Genomic DNA, 24223 nt, shown 5'->3' with positions numbered 1-24223 from the left:
ATACACACACACAGACACACACACACACACACGCACTGAGATGCAGGAGGAAACGGGGAAATGTATCGTGTTCTGTTTATCTCCTTGATTATTTACCTCAAACTTTGGCAGTGCAGTTCCGTTTTTATTGTTTGAAGGTCTTTCCCTCCCAGAGAGATGACACATGTTTCAACAGGCAGTCTCTTTTATTCTAATTAGCGAGTGATTAGCATACCCTGGATTAGCATAGTTAAATAGTTTGTTTTTCTCTGTGTCTGGCTGTGTGCGCGTGCGCATGTGTTTGTGTTGTTTGACTGACTGACCGCCCCGGGAGGAGTGTCATTTGCATATGACGTTTTTTCCATTAAATATCCCACGGTAACACGTCTTTTTTTTGCCAAAAGCCCACATCAGTCAAACAGACTCATATTGGAGAATTCAATCTCACATTTAATTTGCCATTGTAATGCAAATTGCGACATACGTTTGTTTTCCCCTCTGAGGGGAAAAAAGAGGCCATTTGTCATCATCATTTCATCATTGAACAATGGCACATCAATCTCCTGCCCCTGCCACCTATAGCATATCAGTGAATCAACTTCAACAGTAATTCTTCCCAAGGCAACCACACACGTGGATAGTTAGAAAAACGGCCTCAGCACCAAAGGCTGTTGATTTAGTTATCTGGTTTATGCCGTGAGAATGAATGTCGTTAAGTAAGTTGTTTTCGTGGCACCCAGAAGCTGTCTGCCATGTTTTGATCTCTCATTGTGTTTCTATTGTAGTCTGTGTTCATTAGGGCACATGGTTGCAAAACGGAAACCAAAATTAGCATTTTTTTAATTGGATAGATAGTTCATTCCTGTGCCTAATGAACATCACCCAGGTGAGTACCTCCACCTACCCCTAGCTAAAGTGAATCCATCATCTCTATCACACTGTGCTCTGAAATGTGAGTATCCACTTTATTCATCTTGAGAGCTCCCCTAAATGGCTGCCTTTGGAAAATGATCATTCCATTTTTATCTAGCCCAGTGGTTCACAACTCAATACCCCCAACAATAGGCTTTTATTTGTAGGCCCAGACACACCTGATTCGACTTGTCAACTAATTGTCTAGCCCTCAATGAGTTGAATCAGGTGAGTTTGTCCGGGGCTACAAGTCAAATGTGTACTGTTGGGGGGGGGGGGGGGTACTGGAGGACTGGAGTTGGGAAACACTGCTCTAGTCAGTGTATAATCAGAAGGGGAAATAACCTGAGCTTATTGTTTAACTTGTATCTAGCAGTGAGGTTGGTTGGTTGATTTATACCCTTAGCCTGGGTATCAATTTCTATTTCATTTCAATTCAATTTAAGGGACTTAAATACATTTCAAATGCCATATTATGTCTATATACTGTGTTGTAACGATGTGCAAATAGTTCAAGTACAAAAGGGAAAATAAATCAACAAAATGATGGGTTCTAGTCATCGGTCCTTCTATGGCCTGCAATCATCTGGGCCGTATTCATTGGAGCACACTGTAGCAAAATGCTTTTCAGCGTAATATGAAACAAGTGGTTCCATTTTGGACAAAAAAAAAAACATTTCAACAGAACATGAGAACAAGAGGTTCTTATTGGACAAATCCAGGTAGTCCCTCCCTGTTTTAGTCTGTTTGGTGCCATACTAAAATAAGTCCTTTACGGCACTGTAGTTGGGGTACCCTCTCAGAGATGAAGACCAACTTACAAATCAGTGGAAATCCTAGTGAATCGCTTCAAAAGTTGATTCAAGTCAACATTGAATAAAGCAATTTGATTATAAAGTTCATGAATAGGCCTATTCACAACTCAAATTCTTATCAAATTGATTAAGTGATTCAGCGATTATATGGACAATATGCATAGTAGGAAAATTATTAGCAGCAATCACATATGCAAAATAATGAACTATGTAGAAATTAGAGAGAACGCTAAATCTATCAAGGATATAAGAAGTAAAGGTTCTTTCAATTTGGAATTGGTCTTCAGTAGCAGATAAAGTTGAGGCTCTCCTGGCAGTCCCGGGTCTCCCATGCTCCCTCTGTTGCCATGGCCCCACAGTGGAGGTTCCAGGCGGGGCACTGATGCTGTCCACCCTGGGGCCAGGCCTCATACTCCAGTGGGTTCCCGTTCACCCACAGCCAGCGGTTGGCCAAGTAACGCAGGCCGGTCCACAAGTGGGCCGTGGTGGTCTGGGCCTCCCTGCTCTCCCTCTGGGCCAGAAGCAGCTCCGTCTCAGACACCAGGCTGGTGAGGTCGGTGTGCTGCTCCCTGCAGTACTCCAGAGCCTCCTCCCACGTCTTGCTCTCTCTCACCACGATCAGCTTCAAGCAGATGAAGCGTAGCTGATGGTATACAAACGCATCTTGCCATCTCTTCCCTTTAATCTGACCATAGTCTTCTTCAGGCCCGTTGTTTGGTTGATCCTTGTCCCAGACACCAAGGTAGGTTGCGTATCCACCTCCCGACCACCGCCTTTTAGGTTGTGGGGCTCTCTGTACAGACCAACCCAGGTGGAGTCATGAATCCATGCACCTGGTGCCATTTTGTAGCTGCTGCTGTTCCCACTCACTGCTGATGGAGGACAGGTCGGTGTAATGTTCTCTGCAGAACTCCTGAGCTTGTGACCAGTTTTTCTCGGCAGAAACAGAGATGTGCTTCCCAGATACAAAGGTGTATGATTAATTCCCCCCATCGCTTGTCGCCCCAAATACCCCCAACACACTGGACATGAGGAGCACCGTGTAAACAGTCTTCTCCATGACAATGTTGCGTTCCGATTTGAGGGGAAGTGTGTCTCCTCTGCTGTGGCTGCTCTGCCTGATGCTCTGACTGATGACGCTGGTCTGTTTCGAGGCATAATGGACCAGTAGAAGAGCTTTTACATTTGACATTTTTGTTTCGCAAATATGCACACCTGTACAAACATAACGAAGGCAAATCTAACATACAACTTATGTCTCTTCGGGGGGGCTCACTGAAGATGGGTGGAGAAAGTTTAACAGGAGTCAGCAACTGACACGTACACCTTTGAATGAGGGGCCGAAGTTGTTTGCCTGGTCGTTGTGTCTCTACATGTCCAACAAAGTCTCTGACACATGAAAAGGCTGCTCGTAGAAAATGGATGGAAAATGCAAATAACGTGAATAACTTTGAATGAGGAGGAACAGTTGTTAGTTTAACGCCACTGCTTTAGGAGTGTTCTCACTTGACACCCCGGCCAGTTCCTCCCCGCCCGGCTGCCTGTCCAAAATAGCCTAGAATCCTAGAAAAATAGGATCTGATTTGTATTCACGCTTTTTAATTACTTTCCATCGACAAATTGACTTTGAGATGGGACAGATGGGCCTTTTACAATGGGGACCACACAGTGGGCAGAAGAACCAAGGAGGTGGGCAGAGCCAAGCAAGAGCTAGCGAAATCCAATTGGACCATTTTAGCATGTACTGTATTTGCTTATTTCTGTTAGGGAACGTCGTCTCCCAGGCTGGGCTCCGTCGCTCAGAGGCAGATTTAATCGATTCTTTGTTTGGATAGGTCAGAAATTGTGACACGTCACTCCCTATGACAGTGAAATAAGGCACCAAAGTTTGCAATAAGGCACTAAAGTAAAACTGCAAAAAATATAGCAAAGAGATGAACTTTACGACCTGAATAAAAAAGTGTTGTTTATTTTGCCTCAAACATAACACATCATTGAGTACCACGCCTGGTGGTGGCTGCATCATGTTATGGGTATGCTTTTCATCGGCAAGGGAGGTTTTCTTAAATAAAAAGAAATGTAATAGAGCTAAGCACAGTCAAAATCCTAGAGCAAAACCTGGTTCAGTCGGCTTTCCACCAGACACTGGGAGAGGAATTCACCTTTCAGCAGGACAATAACCTAAAATACAAGGCCGAACATACATTAGAATATCTTACCAATATGACATTGAATGTTCCTGACTGGCCTAGTTACAGTTTTGACTTAAATTGGCTTGAAAATCTATGACAAGACTTGAAATGGCTGTCTAGCAATGATCAACAACCAACTTGACAGAGCTTGAAGAACTTTCACGAGAATAATGTGTAAAGGTTGTACAACCCAGGTTTGCAAAGCTTTTAGAGGCTTACCCAGAAAGACTCACAGCTGTAATCACTGCCAAAGGTGATTCTAACATGCATTGACTCCGGGGTTTGTATACTTACGTAAATTTGAGGCTTCTGTACTTGTCTAAAATGTCAACAAAAAAAATCACTTCGTCAGTATGGGGTATTGTGTGTAGATGGGTAAGAATTATCTCTATGCTCCACAACTAGCCACGCTCCCCTTGGCTAGCGAAAAGTGTAGCACGTAATCATTGGGTTGCCACAGCTGCCCATGCTGCAGAGCTGTCTGACGAAATCACTATTTTAGTAGTTCTTCAAAGTAGATAAGGCACACTATCAAGATTACTACAACTATCAATCGGGTAGAGCTACCTCACAAACTGTTACTATCCCTCTCGTCGCTGTGTTTTGTACATTCATCTCGCTCTCATGCGGTCTGTCCACGGGGCCAAGAAGAATAAGCGCAGTGGATTCTGGTGATTGTAGTTAATTACCATATGTTCTGCACTGACCTAGGTTGAATATTTGCCTGTTGAAAACTACAACTGCCTATAGCTTCCCACAGTTCCTTCTTGATTTGATTCTTGATCACGTGCTTGATATAATTTCTCTTTAGAAAAATGTCACTTTGAGCTCACTTTCAACATGCAACAATTTCAAAGGTTTTACTGAGTTACAGTTCATATATAGAAATCAGTCAATGTACATTGATTAGGCCCTAATCTATGGATTTCACATGACTGGGAATACAGATATCCATCTGTTGGTCACAGAACCCTTAAAAAACAAGGTAGGAGCTTGGATCAGAAAACCAGTCAGTATCTGGTGTGACGACCATTTGTCTCATGCAGTTCGACACATCTCCTTTGTATAGAGTTGATCAGGCTGTTGATTGTGGCCTGTGGAATGTTGTCCCACTCCTCTTCAATGGCTGGGTGATGGCTGGGTGAAGTTTATGGATATTGGCGGGAACTGGAACAGACTGTCGTACATGTCGATCCAGATCATCCCGATCATACTCAATGGGTGACATGTTTGGTGAGCATGCAGGCCATGGAAGAACTGGGACATTTTCAGCTTCCAGGAATTTTGTACAGATCCTTGCGACATGGGGCTGTGCGTTATCATGCTGAAACATGAGTTAATGGCAGCAGATGAATGGCATGACAATGGATCTCGTTACGGTCTTTCTGCGCAAAAATGCAATGGCGTTCGTTTTCTGTAGCTTATGCCTTCCCATACCATAACCCCACCGCCACCATGGGGCACTCTGTTCACAACGTTGACATCAACAAACCATTTTCCCACACGATGCCATACAACAAACGTGGTCTGTGGTTGGACATACTGCCAAATTCTCTAAAAGAGGCGCCTTATGGCAAAGAAATGGCCATTCATTTCTCTGGCAACAGCTCTTGTGGACATTCCTGCAGTCATCTTTTATTTCAGCTCATGAAATATGGGGTCAACACTTTACATATTGCATTTATATTTTTTTTTTGAACCTATTTAAAAATAAACATATATTTGATTAATGGTTCAGCACTAGCAAAGGGTTAAGTCTATAAAACGTGGTGCACTCTATTCCTACGAGATGTTAGTTTTGAACAGAAAACTGTACTGAGATGGGATGTGTCATTCATGAGAACACTTGCAGACTGTCATCCCAGCTTAATCTTGCTCCGCCTCTTCCTTGCCACTGCACTTCCTCTCATCACCATATTTGGTAATGATTGAATGCCCCCCCTAGCAGACGCTTCAAGTTTTTATACATGTGTCTATTCTGGGTTTCCACTTTTATGTCAACACGAGTTATTATTTACCACTTAGCTACCCCACCTTGTTTGCCTTCTGTTGAAAGAGCTCACCTGGCTGGGTCCGATTGTCTTTGAATTCAACTGTCATTGAGCTAGTTCACCTGGGTAACTTTCAGAACACTTTTTCAAACCCCTTTTGCACGTACCAGGAAGACACATGAAAAGACTTGACTGTTGCTCCTCATTCAAAATGATGCACTTAATTTGCATGCATCTGTTCAAGCTTTCCACCCACTGCATCAGTCACATTTCCAGACATCGGACTGGGAATTTGTTTAGGGAAAAAACACCATTTGTGTTCGTTGATTTGCTTGCCGCATGTTTGAATGAGCACGCAAAGGAACTTTCCTTGTCTCGAAAACAATTAAGAAATGTAAAGTTCTGCTCTTGGTCCATTGTGCCTCCAGCAGACCGGCCTCATCCTCATCCTCATCACTCATCAGTCAAATCATCAGACGGATCAGACACACTTTACTTCACACCTCACATCTGAACACAACACCGCAATGGAGAAGACTGTCTCCACAGTGCTCCTCATGTCCAGTGTGTGTGTGTGTGTAGGGTATTTGGGAAGAGACTGATGAAAAAATAATTTTGGGACAATCAAAATTCTTCGGTATCTGGGAAGCACATTTATGTTTATGTTGACAAAACGTGGGCAGAGGGCGTTATACTGGCCTGTCCTCCATCAGCAATGAATGGGAAGAGGAACAGCTAAGAAGTTTTGCAGGCGGCTGGTTGTATCATTGGATCTGCATTGGTCTGTACAGAGAGCCTTACAACCTAACAGGCGACCAAACAACGGTCTCTTGGAAAACAATGGTTTTCTCTATTGTGATTGGTGGCATGATAACTATGAGAATGTTCCATCCTCCTTCTTCTGCTCTGAGCTGATTGTGGTGAGGGAGAACAAGACGTGGGAGGAGGTTCTGGAGTACTGCAGGGTGCAGCACATGGACCTCACCAGCCTGGTTTCTGAGACAGAGCTGCTTCTGGCCCATAGGGAGAGCAGGGAGGCCCAGGCCTGGACGACCGCTGGCTGTGGGTGAACGGGGATCCCCTGGAGTGCAAGGCCCCAGGGTGGACAGCACCAGTGCCCCCGCCTGGAACCATCGCTGTGGGGCAATTGCAACAGAGGGGCTCAACTCTGCGACTAGACTGAGACTGAGACCTTCTTAGGGAAGAGGGACCTGAGAATCTCATAGGGCGCATCTCAATAGTCCAAATTGCTTTTCTCTCAAATTCTAAAAAGATTTTAATTAAAAAATATATATATTTATTTTTTATTTCACCTTTATTTAACCAGGTAGGCTAGTTGAGAACAAGTTCTCATTTACAACTGTGACCTGGCCAAGATAAAGCAAAGCAGTGCGACACAAACAACAACACAGAGTTACACATAATACAATAGAGAAAAGTCTATATAGAGTGTGTGCAATTGAGGTAGGATAAGGGGGGTGAGGCAATAAATAGGCCATAGTGGCAAAATTATTACAGTATGGCAAATTAAACACTGGAGTGATAGATGTGCAGAAGATGAGTGTGCAAGTAGCGGTACTGGGGTGCAAAGGAGCTAAATAAATAACAATATGGTGATGAGGTAGTTGGATGGGCTATTTACAGATGGGCTATGTACATGCTGCTATGGTGACAAGTGAGCTGAGATAAGGCGAGGCTTTACTTAGCAACGACTTATAGATGACCTGGAGTCAGTGGGTTTGGCGATTGATATGAAGCGAGGGCCAGCCAACGAGAGTGTACAGGTCGCAGTGGTGGGTAGTATATGGGGCTTTGGTGACAAAATGGATGGCACTGTGATAGACTGCATCCAATTTGTTGAGTAGAGTGTTGGAGGCTATTTTATAGATGATAGGATTGGTAAGATGGTCAGTTTTACGAGGGTATGTTTGGCAGCATGAGTGAAGGATGCTTTGTTTTGCGAAATAGGAAGCCAATTCTAGATGTAATTTTGGATTGGAGATGCTTGATGTGAGTCTGGAAGGAGAGTTTACAGTCTAAATACACTTTACTTCACACCACACATCTGAACACAACACCGCAATGGAGAAGACCATCTCCACAGTGCTCCTCATGTCCAGTGTGTGGGGAGTATTTGAGAAGAAACTGATGAAAGACTCATCTTGGGACAAACAAAATTCTTTGGTATCTGGGAAGCACATCTACGCTTGACAAAACATGGGCACAAGCTCAGGAGTTCTGCAGAGAGCCTTATACTGACATGTCGTCCATCAGCAGTGAGTGGGAAGAGAATAGGGTGCATCTCAATAGTCCAAATTGGTTTCCTCTCAAATTCGAATAAGATTTTAATAAGAATGATCAAAATCCACCATTTTAATTTAAACATGTCCTATCTTGTAAAAAATGTTCCTACCACAGTGAAAAAGAACACATACTGTACAGTACATGCTCGTACAACTTTTCAATGAGAGCTATCTTACTTTCAACACAGCCCTGTTCCTCCTTTAGGTTTAACTTTACTGTGAGTCATTGGAGATAAGCAATTCTGTCTATTTTATGATACTCATATAAGCAGCATACAGTATGCCTTTTCTATTAGGCTCTAATACATACTTCCCAGAAAAATACCGTTCTGACAGCATGGCTGAATGTGAGCCAATTACGACTGTTTGTGCATTTCCATTACTAGCGTGTCGGGTTCTACATTTACCGTGTCAATTGAAGTAGCCCGCCGGGTTGCTAATAGCTAACAGCGTCTTTGACACAAACACATTGGAGGTGAACAACAGGTTATGACCGAAGGTCCAACGGAGACCAAGCGCTAATAGGAACAGGTTGCACCTCTCTGCTGTACACCTTCCCTTACAGAACGGACCTGAGTACACTTAGTGATGATCAAACCCAGTAGGTGGGCAGAAGGAGGCAGCAGAGCGCCATTCAGTGCTTACTCAACCAATCGGAGACCTCTGCACCTCTTTCAGGAGGTTATTAGACAGGAAGTGTGCCTCACAGAGGGTTCTGCCGCAACACCAACCTGAGGTGATTGCCAAGGCAACAAACTCTGACAGTTAGGCCAACACACAAGGAGACCTCAGCATTAGAAACGTTTATATTATTAGAAAAGGTTGGATAATCCATTAATTTTACACTGTTAGTCGAGATTAGAAGTCAGCCCTCACTAGTTCTTCTTGTATCTGAGTGGCTCACTGGTTGTAATGAATTCAAATGTTCTTTAATTATACTAGTGTGGCTGCCCAAAGCCTTACTGCAATCTGATTGTTAAAGTGCCCCACTAATTTGATTTGATGTTGCCATACCAACCACGACCAGACAGCTCTACGGGGATTTTTAATTGGTGGCAATTCAAGTAGTTTGTCCTGTATTAAATGTCCAATTATGCAAAATAATGTATATTTTTCAAAGGTCGATTTGATGGACGGTCCCTGTTGCAGATAATACTGTATATATTAGTGAAATTGATCGTTTTGCGTCAAAACAGAATCAAAACTGGAGAGTTTTTCTTCTGGGCCCATAATCACAAAGTGTCTCAGAGTAAAAGTGGTGATCTAGAATCAGTTCTCACTTTTAGATCTTAATGTTTAAGATCATATGGACTGGTAGAATCTGATCATAGATCAGCACTCCTACTCTGAGACACTTTGTCAATACAGGCCCTGGACCTTTAATTTCTTTGCACCTGCTTTGTCCATCACAGTGGTATAACTGCCAGGCAGGAAGAATCCCATTAGCTGTCACTGTTACCATGGTGACATACCATACCCTGGCCATTTGTTTGTTTTTCTAAATGACCTGTCTGACTGGGGCTGAGGACATGTGAGGTTAAAGAACAGGTGTGTGTTTGTGTGAGGGTGTATGTCTGCATGTGCATGTATGTGTGTGTGTGTGTATGTGCGCATGTGCTGAGGGGTAATGCTCAAAATAATGCTTATCATTTGAGTTTAAAGGGCAGGTGTGCGTTTGTGTGTATGTGCCCGTGTGTGAAGTACACATATTTGTGTGCATGCATGTGTGTGTCTCTGAGAGTGTGTGAGAGGCGTGCATCTGCACACACACTTTCGGAGACGCACTGACTCTCAAAGGCACCTCGGCAACATCCAATTTGACCAGGTCCATAAATTATTGAGTGGGGTCAGGTGTTACTCTTCTATTTATGCCTGTGAACAAAGGAGGCAAAAAAGGTTCCTTCCCACTCGTTTCATTTCCGCCAAGCCTGTCACTAGGGACTCCAGAGGTGCCTTTGACAGATTACACTCCAGAGAAATTAATACAGTTTATCTTCCAAATGTTTCTCCATGAATATAAACACTATTTGACTGTAATCAACATTGGATTGGACAGACACAGACGAGACTTGGAGCTTTCAAATGGAAGATGTATTCCACTTAAGTGGAATATAAGTGGAATATAAGTGGAACAACAGAGTATTTTTCCGTTTGAGTACAAATGGGCAGAAGAAGCACACACTCACTTTGAAAGTGTGCTTCAAAGCGCTTTAAAAGTTAAACTCAATAACACAGTCACTATGTACAATCAGCCACCAAAGCATTTGGTCATGATGTTTTATCAACACACACTCTCCTTTGTATTTATTTAGAAGGTGAAGCTAACAATTGTAAATGTGGCTCTATACCCCAGCATTTTGGACTTGAGATCAAACGTTTCGTATGAGACGAAAGTATAGAAAGTCACCTTTTATTTGAGGGTATTTTCATACATATCTGTTTTACCGTTTAGAAATGAAAGCACTTCATGTATCTTGTCCCCACATTTGAAGAAGTATTTGGGCAAATTCACTTAGTGTTTTAGAGTAGTCAAAAGTTTAGTATTTGCTACTGTATTCCTAGCCAGCAATGACTACGTCAAGCTTGTGGCTCTACAAACATGTTGGATGCATTTGCAGTTAGTTTTGGTTTTGTTTTCGGATTATGCAAATTCATACAAAGAGCAAACGCTTCCGACAAGTTTGTAAAGTTACAAGCTTGATGTAGTCATTGCTGGCTAGGAATATGGGACGAAATACTAAACTTTTTAGGCTAAATGTAATACGCTATAAAAGTGCATTTGTATAAATACTTATGACACCTTCAAATGGAGGGACAAGATCTATTCGAAACGGTAAAACAAATGTATGAAAATACTCTCAAATAAAAGGTGACATTTTGTTCATTTGCCTCATAAAACATTTGATCTCAAATACCGAACTAAAATATTTAGTTTCACTGTCCAAATTAATATGTAGGGGGGTGTACCTCTGTGCTAGCATTTTTTTTTCTATCAAAGAATCAGCTAGATGATTGGAAGGCAGGACTACAGTACCCCAACAGACACACACACATTCACACTCACACACTGCTTATAATGCAGCAGTTGTATCCCACCAAAGCCAGGCAGATGTTTAACCCTAGTCCATCGATTTGGAGAGATTTATATCTGATCTTACAGAGCTCTGATTGACAGTTTTCAGGGAGAGCGATCACCTATCACCTCTGTGGCAGACCAGGGGGTTAGGTCAAGACGTTTACATAGATCAGACACGGGCAGAGTATGATTAGCTCGGTTTCAAGGGTGTTTATTAAATAATAAATCAAAAAGAAAAGAACAGGTCTCCCCATGAGACCCTCTCCGGGATACCTTCTCCTTGGCTCTGGGTCTTCCTGTATCCTGTTGGGCACACAAACCTCAGCTTAGCTCGGGTAACCGTATCCAACCACATGGAAGTCACCTCACTTCCCCTAGTCCTCTCTCTGTGTGCTCTTTATGGGCCTCTCACAGCTGGTGAGCAATCCGCCCTTGATTACTCACCAGCTCCCAATCAGCCCTGTCCGGAGAGCCCGTCGAGACCTGGCACGTCCAGCAAATGGAGCCACCGCCTCGTGATGGTGATGTATACTCCCTCTGTTACCAGGCCTCGATGAGTCTCCCCCTGGTGGCTGACCTGCTGTACGCCAAACCCCCTAGCTCTGCCGGCGAGGGGACGGTCATCAGTGCAACGTCTGTCTCCCTTCTCAATAGGGCATCCGCGTTTCCATGCTTCGCCCCTGACCTGTGCACAACAGAAAAAGAGAAGCGTTGAAGGGACAAGAACCACCTGGTGACCCGATTGTTTGTGTCCTTTCCCCTGGCCATCCAGACCAGGGGAGCATGGTCAGTGACCAGGGTGAAGTGGGTACCTAGCAGGTAATACTTGAGAGTGTCTAGCGCGCACTTCACCCCAGGTACTCCCCGGAGGAGGCTGCCAACAGAACCTGCCAATAACCTTTGATCAGGTCAATGGTGCTGATGTACCGGGCCTTTCTCAATCGGTCGATGAGCTCGTCCACCCTCGGCATGGGATATGCGTTGAATAAGCTGATGTCGTTCACCCCCCGGAAACCGTTACAGAAGCGAAGGCTACCGTCCGGTTTGGGCACCAACACGATGGGGCTGCACTATGCACTGTGGGACTATTCTATGACCCCCATCCTCAGTATAGCCTCCACTTCCTGGTTCACGGCCTCCCTCCGGGCCTCCGGAATCCGATATGGCCTCTTTCGTACCGTTTCCCCGGGCCGGGTACGGATGTGGTGTTCAATGAGGGTCGTGCCGCCCGGCTTCTCGGAGAAGACCGCCGTGTTCCAGTCAACGAGCTCCCTGAGCTCTTGCTTCTGGGTCGGGTCGAGGTCCTTATTGCTCGGGACCTCCACTGGTACCATTGGCGTCCTGGGTCCCAACCATAACACGGCCAAGGCTGTCCTCTCGTGCCACTTCTTCAACAGGTTCACGTGGTAAATCTGTTGGGGTTTCTGTCTCCCAGGTTGCTGTACCTTGGTAATTGACAGGTCCCAGCTTCTCGATCACCTCGTATGGTCTGTGCCATGTTGCCAGGAACTTACTTTCGGCGGTCCGGATCGGCTTGATCTGCAGGAGCGCACAACTCTTTCATGAGGCGGGACATAAACTCCGTACCTTGGTCTGTCACGATCTCGGTCGGGATGCCCACCCGGCTGTAGAGGTGGAACAGCTCCCGGATGATTCCCTTGGACACCGCCGCCCGTAGGGGAATGGCCTCGGGATACCGGGTGGCATAGTCCGCCATTACCAAGATGTACCTGTGTCCTCGTGCGGTCTTTACCAGGGGTCTCACTATGTCCATGGCAATGCATTCAAAGGGCACCCCGATTATTGGCACGGGGACCAAAGGGTTTTGGAAGTGTGCTTTCGGGGCAGTGAGTTGACACTCCGGGCAGCTGCAACAGTAGTCTTCCACGGCCCTCCTCATCCCGGGCCAGTGGAACCGGGTGGCTATCCGTTACCGGGTCTTCTCCATTCTCAGGTGCGCCCCCAACAGGTGGGTGTGGGCCAACTGTAGAACGGTTCCTACGTACCGTCGGGGCAGCAACAGTACCTCTCGAAGTTCCCCCTGTTGGCGCAACACCTGATACAAAAGGTTATTCTTAATTTGGAAATGGGGGTATCGCCAGTCACTCATCCCCGGAAGTAGCTGTCCATCCACCGCTATCACTTGGGAAGCGGCAGCTTTCAAATTCAGATCCTCCAACTGGGCCGTCCCGAATTGTCCCCTCAGTAACCCCCCATGGGTGTCTCGACTGGCCCCTCAAAATCGAGGAGGGGGAGGCTGGGCTCCTCTTCCAGCGGTTCCCCAGGGGGTTCGGGTTCCGGCTCCGGCTCTGCTTCCGACTCCGGACCCGTAGAGTCAGGGTGGTTAACCGGTGGCTTCTGGGCCGCACAGGTGATGGGTCGTCCCCGCTCTCTTCTTTGGCCGGCTTGTACTTTCTTCCTCAACTCGTGTCCCCATAGGGCCGCGAACAGTGGACAATCCCGTCCCACTAGGAGAGGTATCGGCAGCTCTGGCACTGCACCCACCATCATCTGACAGCTCCTTTGTGGCGACACAGGAAATGGACATCTCCCTACCCCGTTCGGTCTCCTGGTTCAGCAGGATCGTGGTTACGAGCGTAACCATGCTTCCGGAGTCTAATAGCGCTTCCGTGTCGTGTCCGTCAACCTTCACCGGGACCATGGGTGCAGTTGACTCGTGGTGCGCCCAACAGGAGGTGACATAGTTCACGGCGTGACCCACCTCACCTCCGGGGCTAGCTGATGGCATCGACTCCTCTCGAGCCGGGCAATTCCAGCCAATGTGCCAACGGGCGCCACACTGAAAACACCTCCTTTGGTCTCCATCTACCTGGGGTCGTCGGTGTCGGGTCGGTCCTACCCCTGCCGTCTCTCCACGGGTTTGCGGTCCTTTGGCCCTGCCGACGGTCGGTTCGGTGTACACTGCGGTGTGGATGTCCTTCTGTCCCTTCGGACGGGTCGCCGACTTGTCCCGGCTCCCATTAAGCATGGCCTGCGTGTCATGATGCATCTCCACTGCTTCCAGGAGTCCCTTCAAGGTCTGGGGTGCGCATAAACTCGCTGCCCTCTTCATGTCATGGGGTAGTGCCCATAAGAAGCGATCCAGGACCACTTTGTCGAGGATGGATAGGGTGGATACGTCGGTGAGGAGCCATGCCCTGGTGACGCGCAGTAGGTCGCTCATCTGTGCTCGGGGGGAGGTGTCGGGTACAAACCTCCAGTCGTGGAACCGTTGAGCCCGATGGTTCAGGCTGTACCCGTAGCGGCTGATTATCTCCCATTTTTGTCCATCGTAGTTATCCGCCTGTTTGTCGTTCAGGTCCCAATATGCCTTTTGGGCATTCCCAGAGAAGAACGGTGCCAGCAGACTTGCCCACTGTGGCCTTGGCCATCCTTCCCGAAGTGCTGTCCGTTCAAATGTACAGAGGTATGTTTCGAGGTCATCATCTTCTGTTAGCTTGATCAAAAACTGGTTGGGATGTGATCCAGGAGACGCTCCTCCTTGCAGCTTCCTGACTTCCTCAACGAGGCGGACGTTTGTAGTCTCTGTTCGTTCCTGAACGCCTGTTGTGCTTGTTGGGCCCGGACAAACTGAGCTATCAACTCGTCCATGCTGATACTGTGTAAATCCCTCTCCGGGATACCTTCTTCTGGGCTCCGGGTCTTCCTGTATCCTGGCTTAGCTCGGGTAACCAACCACATGGAAGTCACCTCACTTCCCCTAGTCCTCTCTCTGTGTGCTGCCCTTCTGGCAGCTTTATGGGCCTCTCCCACCTGGTGAGCAATCCGCCCTTACTCACCAGCTCCCAATCAGCCCCAATTAGTCCTGTCCGGAGAGCCAGTCGAGACCTGGCACGTCCAGCAAATGGAGCCACCGCCTCGTGATACTCCCTCTGTTACCAGGACTCGACGAGTCTCTCCCTGGTGGCTGACCTGCTGTACGCCACACCTCCCACCCGGCTCTCTCCCATCCCGTCCCTGTCAATACTGTTTCTGTGCAGTTTAACGCCCAGCCATTTTGCTGGGTTATATGTGCGTCCATCTCTGGTCCTTCTCATGAACTCCCAGTGGAGTGAAGAACTGCCAGGAGTTTCCTCCTTCCAGAACTTGACACTTAACATAGAATTCATATTTTTCACTCCTTATTGCAGTCAATCATGCGACTGGATTGTGTTTTAAAGGCAATGTTCATGTGCGGGCATATTCTACCTGTCAATCAAACATTTTTATCCCCATAATTAAAATGTCTCACAAGTTAAAGGCAATGTCCATGGGCAGCATTCTCTACCTGTCAATCAATTATTGTTCACCGCCACAATCAAAGTGAATTGTTTTTCCTATAAGAATGTGATATTCCTATGAGAATGTGATATTCCTATGAGAATGTACCTTTTTTGTTCTGCTTTCTAGTTGTATAATTGCTCTACGGCTGTTTACAATCAGGTAATGTGGCTAGGGTCTAGGGAACTGGTAACTCCGCACTACATCTCGTGGTGTTGCAGCATATGTTGCCTGCCAGCATATGTCGTCTGCCGAGGGAGACCAGCCAATTAAACAAAAGTCTGTGGCAGGAGGCGAATGTCTGTAACACCGTATCCCAGGTGCATTTGCAGCGCAGGATCACTGAATTATTCTAGACCACCCCATTGGCTGCCTCCCTTTAAAAGTGCTGCCAGAAGAGGAGTAAGGTGAGCTTCTGTTTTGGCTATGCCTTTGTGATACAGGATGTGTATAGTGTGGATGTAGTAAAAAGTCCCTGCATCCCAAAACAGCCAGTGGAACCAGCCAGTGCTGCATCCTTCGTGAGACCTAGAAGTACTGTCACCCAGGATAGAGAAACGCTTTTCAGGGCCAGTGTTATAAACAATGCTTCTGGAGTATGTTGCGTTGCAGTGCGGAGAGTTGTGAGTTCACACCCAAGTCAGGGCGGAATTTCCACTCCTTCACACTTCACCAGAGAGAGAAAGTCCAACAGTGAAGAGTTTAATTTGACCTTGTAATAAACAGAACATTACTCAGCTGTGGTCGGTTGAGACTTTAAACGCAGGCCAGCAGGAAGAGAAAAAATCTATGTCTTATTTATGCAAGTGTCCTTCGTCCTACAGATTGTCTGACACAAAAGCCTTTTCAGTGGTGTATCCCTGAGATGTTCTTTTCAATTCTCTACAGCTCCATTCAGTACATTTGTGCTCTTACTGTGTCATCAACACTAGATAATAACAGAAGCATTTGTGATGGCATGTCTCAAGTGCAATCTTTCAGGAAGTCAGGTGCCTTTCTCTGGCTATATTGTTTGGTGAGTGTGATTGAACCATTTGAGCATCCTGTAGTTACTTTGTATGCTACCGTACGAAGACACACAATGAAAGGCAAACAAAAGAAGCCAACATCAACACCCACCTGAGACTAAAAATACATGCATTACCTCATGTTGAGAATTGTATGAGATAAATAATATTACATCTGCATGAATAAGCCTGACACAGATTCTGCTGCCGAGGTCCAGACAGTGCTGACAGAGAGAGAAGCCCAGCGTAGTTAACTGTACTGGCCCACTTGGCAGTGTCTCAGTATGGGCTCTCTCTCTCTCTGTCTTTCTCTCACTCTCTCATCTCTCTCTCTCTCGCTCCACCATCTCCCTCTTTGTCTGTCTTTCTTTCTCTGTCTCTCCCTCTCTTTTTGTTCCCCATCTCCCTCTCTGTCTCTATATCTGTCTCTCTTTCTCCACCATCTGTCTGTCGCTCTCTCTCTCTCTCTCTCTCTCGCTCTCTCTTTCTCTCTCTCTGTCTGTCGATCTATCTCTCTCTGTCTCTCTCTCTCCCCATCATCTCTCTCTCTGTCTTTCTCCCTCCATGCCTCTCACTCCACCACCTCTCTCTCTCTCCCTCTCTCTCTTCATCCTCTTTCTCTCTCCACGCTCTCTCTCTCTCCACGCTCTCTCTCTCTCTCTCTCTCTCTCTCTCTCATTCTCTCTCTCTCTGTCAATCTATCTCTCTCTCTCTGTCTCTCTCTATCCCCACATCTCTCTATCTGTCTCTCTCCCTCCCTCCCTCTCACTCCACCACCTCTCTCTATCTCTCTCCCTCTCTCTCCACCCTCTTTCTCTCTCCAACCCCTCTTTCTCTCTCCACGCTCTCTCTCTCTCCATGCCCTCTCTCTCTCTCTCTCATTCTCTCTCTCTGTCTGTCGATCTATCTCTCTCTGTCTCTCTCTCTCCCCACATCTCTCTCTCTGTCTCTCTCCCTCCATCCCTCTCACTCCACCACCTCTCTCTATCTCTCTCTCTCTCTCCCCTCTCTCTCTCTCTCTCTCTCTCTCTCTCTCTCCACCATCTTTCTCTCTCCACCCTCTCTCTCTCCATGCTCTCTCTCTCCATGCTCTCTCTCTCTCCATGCTCTCTCTCTCTCCATGCTCTCTCTTTCTCCATGCTCTCTCTCTCTCCATGCTCTCTCTCTCTTCATTCTCTCTCTCTCTATCTCTCTCTCTCTATGCTCTCTCTCTCTTCATGCTCTCTCTCTCTCTCTCATGCTCTCGCTCTCTCTCTCTCTCCATGCTCTCTCTCTCTCTCTCTACGCTCTCTCTCTCTTCATGCTCTCTCTCTCTCTCTCTCTCTCTCCATGCGCTCTCTCTCTACGCTCTCTCTCTCTTCATGCTCCTTCTCTCTATGCTCTCGCTCTCTCTCTCTCTCTCTCCATGCTCTCTCTCTCTCTACGCTCTCTCTCTCTTCGTGCTCTCTCTCTCTCTCTCTCTCTTTCTACGCTCTCTCTCTCTCTCTCTCTCTCCATGCTCTCTCTCTCTACGCTCTCTCTCTCTTCATGCTCACTCTCTCTCTCTCTCTCTCTCTCTCTCTCTCTCTCTCTCTCTCTCTCTCTCTCTCTCCATGCTCTCTCTCTCTCTCTCTCTCTCCATGCTCTCGCTCTCCATCCCAGCTGTGTTCTACAGTGATATTTATCCTGGTCTTCTGGAACAACAGTGTATCCCACCCCCCAAGCCTGTTCCAATTAGCTCTACTTCTGGGGATCATCGACACACTCTCTAAGCATCTGCTCTGTCGTGCGCATGTATGTGTGTGAGACACTGACAGGGTTTGAACCCATGTCTCATGAAAAGTGCATTGGCCCACTAAGCCAAACACCTATGCCTAATTGAAAGGGTAAAGTGTGTACCTTTGTGTTGTGTAGACACCTGCGTTTCAGTCTTTGCGTCACAAGCATCATTTGATAAATGTTGCTCAGCTCAACATAACTGCAAATCAGGACCTCATTTATTTCATTTGGAACTATGTCTCTTCCATTCCTTTCCAAGCTAACTTACATGCTATAAGGCCAGGTTGTTTTTTCCGAGCTACTCCCTTGTGTGGAGACCGTACCACCAGACAAAGAGAGGAAGGAAAGAGAGCGGAATAAACGAGAGAGGAGTGAAGCAGTAATTACTGGCTTGGTTGCTGTGTTTCAGGGCTGCTGCCTGTGTTAGTGGCTCAAGGTGCCTAGCTAAGTGAAATAGACTGCTTTCTTTGAAGGGCTTTCTGTCCTCAAGTAGAGGTGTAACTACACACACACACACACACACTTAATGAAAGAGAACGACTCTCTGGGCTGATCTGTGACCCGCTAGCACCTCCCCTGGTGAGAGAGGAATGAGGCAACCTCAGAGTTCCACACAAGGATAGTTTATTGACACACACAGGAATGAAATGGACATGAAATGGTAGTGGTTCTATAATGGACAGAAAACAGGGGTCAGGAATACACTTTACACAACACAATAACTAATAGCACAAGTAGAGTCACAAAGCTATTAACAAAGGGGAGGACTGTATAAATGGACACGCTACCTGCACATATTACAGAACACAGTGAACACACAGAGGCAACATACAATAGGCGATAGCGGAAACTAACTATGAAGAACAACATACAAATATCACACAACTCAATTTGGGCACGCCCACCATCCCACCAGTCCAGATCTATGAGTCTAGATGTTGCTGTGCGGGACAGAGGGGCCTTGCTGCTCTCTCTGTCACTGCTTGGCGGAGACTGAACATGTGTCTGACCTGAAGAGTAGAACGGTGTCCAGACCCCCTAGCAACTGCCCTAGCGACTGCCCCAGCAACCAATCCGAGCCCAGGTCACACAGGTCAGAGAGCGTTTGAGAGGCCGGTTTATGTTACCCATAGACTTGAAAGGATGTGGGGTGCAGAGAATTCGTCACACACACACACACACACACCTACACACACACACACAGCATTCCAGAGACACTGTACTGCATGAAACCTGTAGAATCCGAAATGACACCCTATTTTTGACCAGAGCCCTCTGGGCGTTGTATGGCTGTATTTCTGCAAAAAATAACTAGTATGAGTTAGCCACGAATACTGCAGTGTATTAATGGAACATTATGTCAATCTGTACAGTATTGTCACGCCCACTCCCACTGCCCCGCTCCTGCGCTCAACTTTGCCGGTGTACTAACCGCCAGACCTGGCAACCCATCATTACGCACACCTGCGCCCCATCATCATTACTACCTTGATTACTTACTATTTATCTAGGGCTCTATTTCGGTCAGTCATCAGGTAGTATTGTTTATATTTCCTTGTTAGACACTTCTCTTGTTTTGTATTCCTTCCATGCGTCTACTTTACAAGTATCAGTATGTGTGATATGTGAAGTAACCCGGACTACTATACATTGAAAGTTACATGTGAAGCCTCGTACTTGGGATTCTTTTAAAATGGTCCCATCCTTGGTGAAGTGAGTTTAATTTGTTCATGTATGTAGGTATTCAGCTGGAGTAAGAACCTCCGCTGTTCAAAAGCAGACCCACTGGGCAAAAAACGGATCGAAGGAACGTTGTTTCCACGTCATTTCAACAAAACGACTTGCGGTGAAGTTGAATCAGCGTGGAAAACTGATTGGATTTGCAAAAAGTCTTGTAACGGGACTTCTCTTTTTTTCTCATTTTTTTTTCACCTAAATCCTGTGACATGGTGAAATATTTGGTTCATTTGACGTTGGTTGACAACTCAACCAAAGTTAGAACAAGACGTTGAAATGACATCTGTGTCTACCCAGTGGGGAGTGCATGGGACTCATGTTGCTTTACCAAATCTTCATTATCAGCCTTGTCATCTTGGCTTCATATAACCAAAATGACTTTCTAACCCTTCTGTCAAATGACTTGTCTAATTCTCTGTTTGCTTCATCAGCAATTGAAACCCGCCGAGCGTTGGACTTTAGAAACATGACCATGACTGATATCCCTCTATCTGCCTGTACAGCTTTCCCACCCCATTTGTAATCCCATCCAATTCCAGGCTTGCGGGAGCAGGACCCATACGGAATACCCGGGAAGAAAATCCCAGGGATTTTCCACCTCATCTGTTCCTGGGAAGCAGATGGTGATGGAAAACTGAAAGGCGTTGTTTGTCTTCATCAGCCTCCCACTCCGTGAGGGTCGAATGGAGAGGAGGAGGAGGAGGTGGAGGGAGGAAAGGAGGATGCAAGATATCTATAGATGGCAGTGACTGAGATTGTCGTGTGAGTTGGGAGCTTGAGACATGAGACATGTCAGCTCCCGAGATTACTGATATAGATTTTCCCATACAGCCTGGGATATGGAGGGATGGAAGAACAGAGAGAGGAGAGGGGTGGGGGGCGAGGGTGCTCCCAGCTAGAACATTTGGTTCTTTGGAAGTTGTGGGAACGTATGTTTTTGGTTTTCCATTGGTTCTGGTTACAAAGCTCTACGTTTCCTGACTGGTAAAACTGAGGGGCAAAAAGATAACTTTCTGAGAACAGAAGTGAATTACAGTTCCCTGTTCTGGGAACCTTATCGTTTAGGTTGCAGGGAGGTTCTGAGAACGTTTTACTGTGGTTCACTGAACGTTTCTTTGAATGGAAGTTCTAGGTTATTTGAAGGTAATAAAAAGGATGTTCTGAAAACATTTTTCAATACGTTGTTTGATAACAACACTAGCTTAGTTTGGGCTAACTGTTTTGAACTCCAAGCACAGATGGAAATGGATTTGCTTAGGCATTAATCATGTGAACACATTTCTTTCTGTATTGTGGCACAGCATCAGCGAACTTCTAAGCTCTGCTTTCTGTTTTCTAGCCTTGGAATTAGTCCACTGCGCCTCTAGGATGGAACTATGCCAGGTTTTCTTTTTACTCATACAAAGCTGTTCATTTCAGTCTATTCAAACAGACCCCATTTCAAAGGTGACAAGCACTCATTATGACCAACTCACCTGAACACACTAAATTAAGAGAGTTTTGTTGATGCTGACAACGGGAACGTATATGTTTTTCAATGAGATTCTTAGAATGTTACTTCAGTTCTCTTGTGGTTTTTATGGAACGTTTTCTTAGCGTTCACCAAACTATGTGAGAACATGACTTTAAATAGAACCGTATGGAAAACTGTAGGAAACGTGATGCTGAAGCACTAAAATTCCCACAGAAGAATGTTGTTTCATAATGTTCTCTGAACTATTTGATAACATTACCAATGACAAACCAGTTGGGGAACGTACCTAGAACATTACCAAAATTGAAATGAAATGTAAACATGTTTGAACTTTTGGGAAACGTTCTGTTAAAGTAATGTAGAATCATGTTTTTTTGTCAAGTTCGTTAAATGTGCTGAGAATATTCCAAAGCCTAGCAACTATCCTGAACCATTCCCAGAAAGTTGTGGGAAGGTTGTATGCAAAATAACCATATGACAACCACGCTCTCACCAAGCTCTAAGTAATATATGGTTCTCAGAACGTTATATGCTAGCTGGGTTCTCTCTCATGTGGCTCTCTGTCTCTACCCACTCCTCTCATATTTATTTATCTCTTCCTCTCTCCCTCCCCCCCCCCCCAGAGCCTCCTCTTTGCTGCACCACAATTATTTATCACCGTGCCATCTGCCCCATCAAAAGTGAATAACTTTACAACCATACTTTCTCTCTCTGCTGAAACACACACAAACACATACAGGTAGTCTCGAGGTTAGAGCATTGGGCCAGTAACTGATAGGTTGCTGGTTCGAATCATGGAGCTGACAACATGAAAAATGTGTCGCTGTACCCTTGAGCAAAGCACTTCACCCCATTTGCTCCAGGGGTGCAGGACAATAGTGACTCTGGCTGTGACCCCACTCCCTGCAGGTGTCCCAGGGGGAGTTGGGATATGCAAGAAACACATTTTCATTACACACTTGTACAAGTGTGTAACGGGGCAAATATAAGCACCCCCCCCCTAATTAGTATTACACACCTGCCCTTTAACCTTGCATGAAAATCAAAACAAATGTGCCGAATACAACAGGTGTTACCTTTGAAATGCTTACTTGCAAGCCCTTAACCAACAATGCAATTTTCAGAAAAATAAGAATTAAGAAAACATTTACTAAATAAATTAAAGTAAAAAAATGTAATAAATAAAAACACAATACTATAACAAGGCTATATACAAGGGGTACCGGTACCGAGTCAATGTGGGGGGGGGTACATGTATCAAATCAAATTGTATTGGTCACATACACATGGTTAGCAGAGGTTTATGCGAATGTAGTGAAATGCTTGTGCTTCTAGTTCCGACCGTGCAGTAATATCTATCTAAGTAATCTAACAATTTCACAACAACTACCTTATACACACAAGTGTAAAGGAATGAATAAGAATATGTACACGTAAATATTTGGATGAGCGATGGCCGAACGGCATAGGCAAGATGCAGTAGATGGTATAGAGTACAGTATAGACATATGAGATGAGTAATGTAGGGTATGTAAACATTATATAAAGTGGCATTGTTTAAAGTGACTAGGGATACACTTATTACATCCAATTTTTTATTATTAAGTGGCTAGAAATTTGAGTCAGTATGTTGGCAGCAGCCACTCAATGTTAGTGAAAGTTTGAGTGTTTTTGGTGACACATTTCTTCAGCCTCCTGAGGTTGAAGAGGCGCTGTTGCGCCTTCTTCACCACGCTGTCTGTGTGTGGACCATTTCAGTTGGTCCGTGATGTGTACGCCGAGGAACTTAAAACTTTTCACCTTTTCCACTACTGTCCCGTCGATGTGGATAGGGGGGTGCTCCCTCTGCTGTTTCCTGAAGTCCACAATCATCTCCTTTGTTTTGTTGACGTTGAGTGAGAGGTTATTTTTCCTGACACCATACTCTGAGGGCCCTCACCTCCTCCCTGTAGGCCGTCTTGTCGTTGTTGGTAATCAAGTCTACCACTGTTGTGTCCTCTGCAAACTTGATGATTGAGTTGTATGCATGCATGGCCACGCAGTCATGGGTGAACAGGGAGTACAGGAGAGGGCTCAGAACGCACCCTTGTGGGGCCCCAGTGTTGAGGATCAGCGGGGTGGAGATGTTGTTACCTACCCTCACCACCTGGGGGGGCGGCCCGTCAGGAAGTCCAGTACCCAGTTGCACAGGGCGGGGTCGAGACCCAGGGTCTCGAGCTTAATGATGAGTTTAGAGGGTACTATGGTGTTAAATGCTGAGCTGTAGTCAATGAACAGCATTCTTACATAGGTATTCCTCTTGTCCAGATGGGTTAGGGCAGTGTGCAGTGTGATTGCGGTGGCGTCGTCTGTGGAAATATTGGGGCGGTAAGCAAATTGGAGTGGGTCTGGCGTGTCAGGTAGGGTGGAGGTGATATGGTCCTTGAAGCACTAGTCTCTCAAAGCACTTCATGATGAAGGAAGTGAGTGCTACGGGACGGTAGTTGTTTATCTCAGTTACCTTAGCTTTCTTGGGAACAGGAACAATGGTGGCCCTCTTGAAGCATGTGGGGACAGCCGACTGGGATAGGGATTGATTGAAAATGTCCGTAAACACACCAGTCAGCTGGTCTGCACATGCTCTGAGGACACAGCTAGGGATGCCGTCTGGGCCGGCAGCCTTGCAAGGGTTAACACGTTTAAATGTTTTACTCACATT

At 45.9% G+C, this 24223-nt stretch overlaps 1 pseudogene; it reads right to left on the bottom strand.

Moving 5' to 3' along the window:
• Positions 1-1884: 1884 nt before the first annotated feature.
• On the bottom strand, positions 1885-12239 carry LOC149978823 (secretory phospholipase A2 receptor-like; annotated as a pseudogene).
• Positions 12240-24223: the final 11984 nt, after the last annotated feature.

This window comes from Oncorhynchus mykiss, chromosome 13 (assembly GCF_057628025.1).
Source record: "Oncorhynchus mykiss isolate SJ-2025 chromosome 13, ASM5762802v1, whole genome shotgun sequence".
Taxonomy (NCBI): Eukaryota; Metazoa; Chordata; class Actinopteri; order Salmoniformes; family Salmonidae; genus Oncorhynchus; species Oncorhynchus mykiss.
The sequence above is the reverse complement of the archived record's forward strand: the minus strand, read 5'-3'. Positions and strand labels throughout refer to the sequence as shown.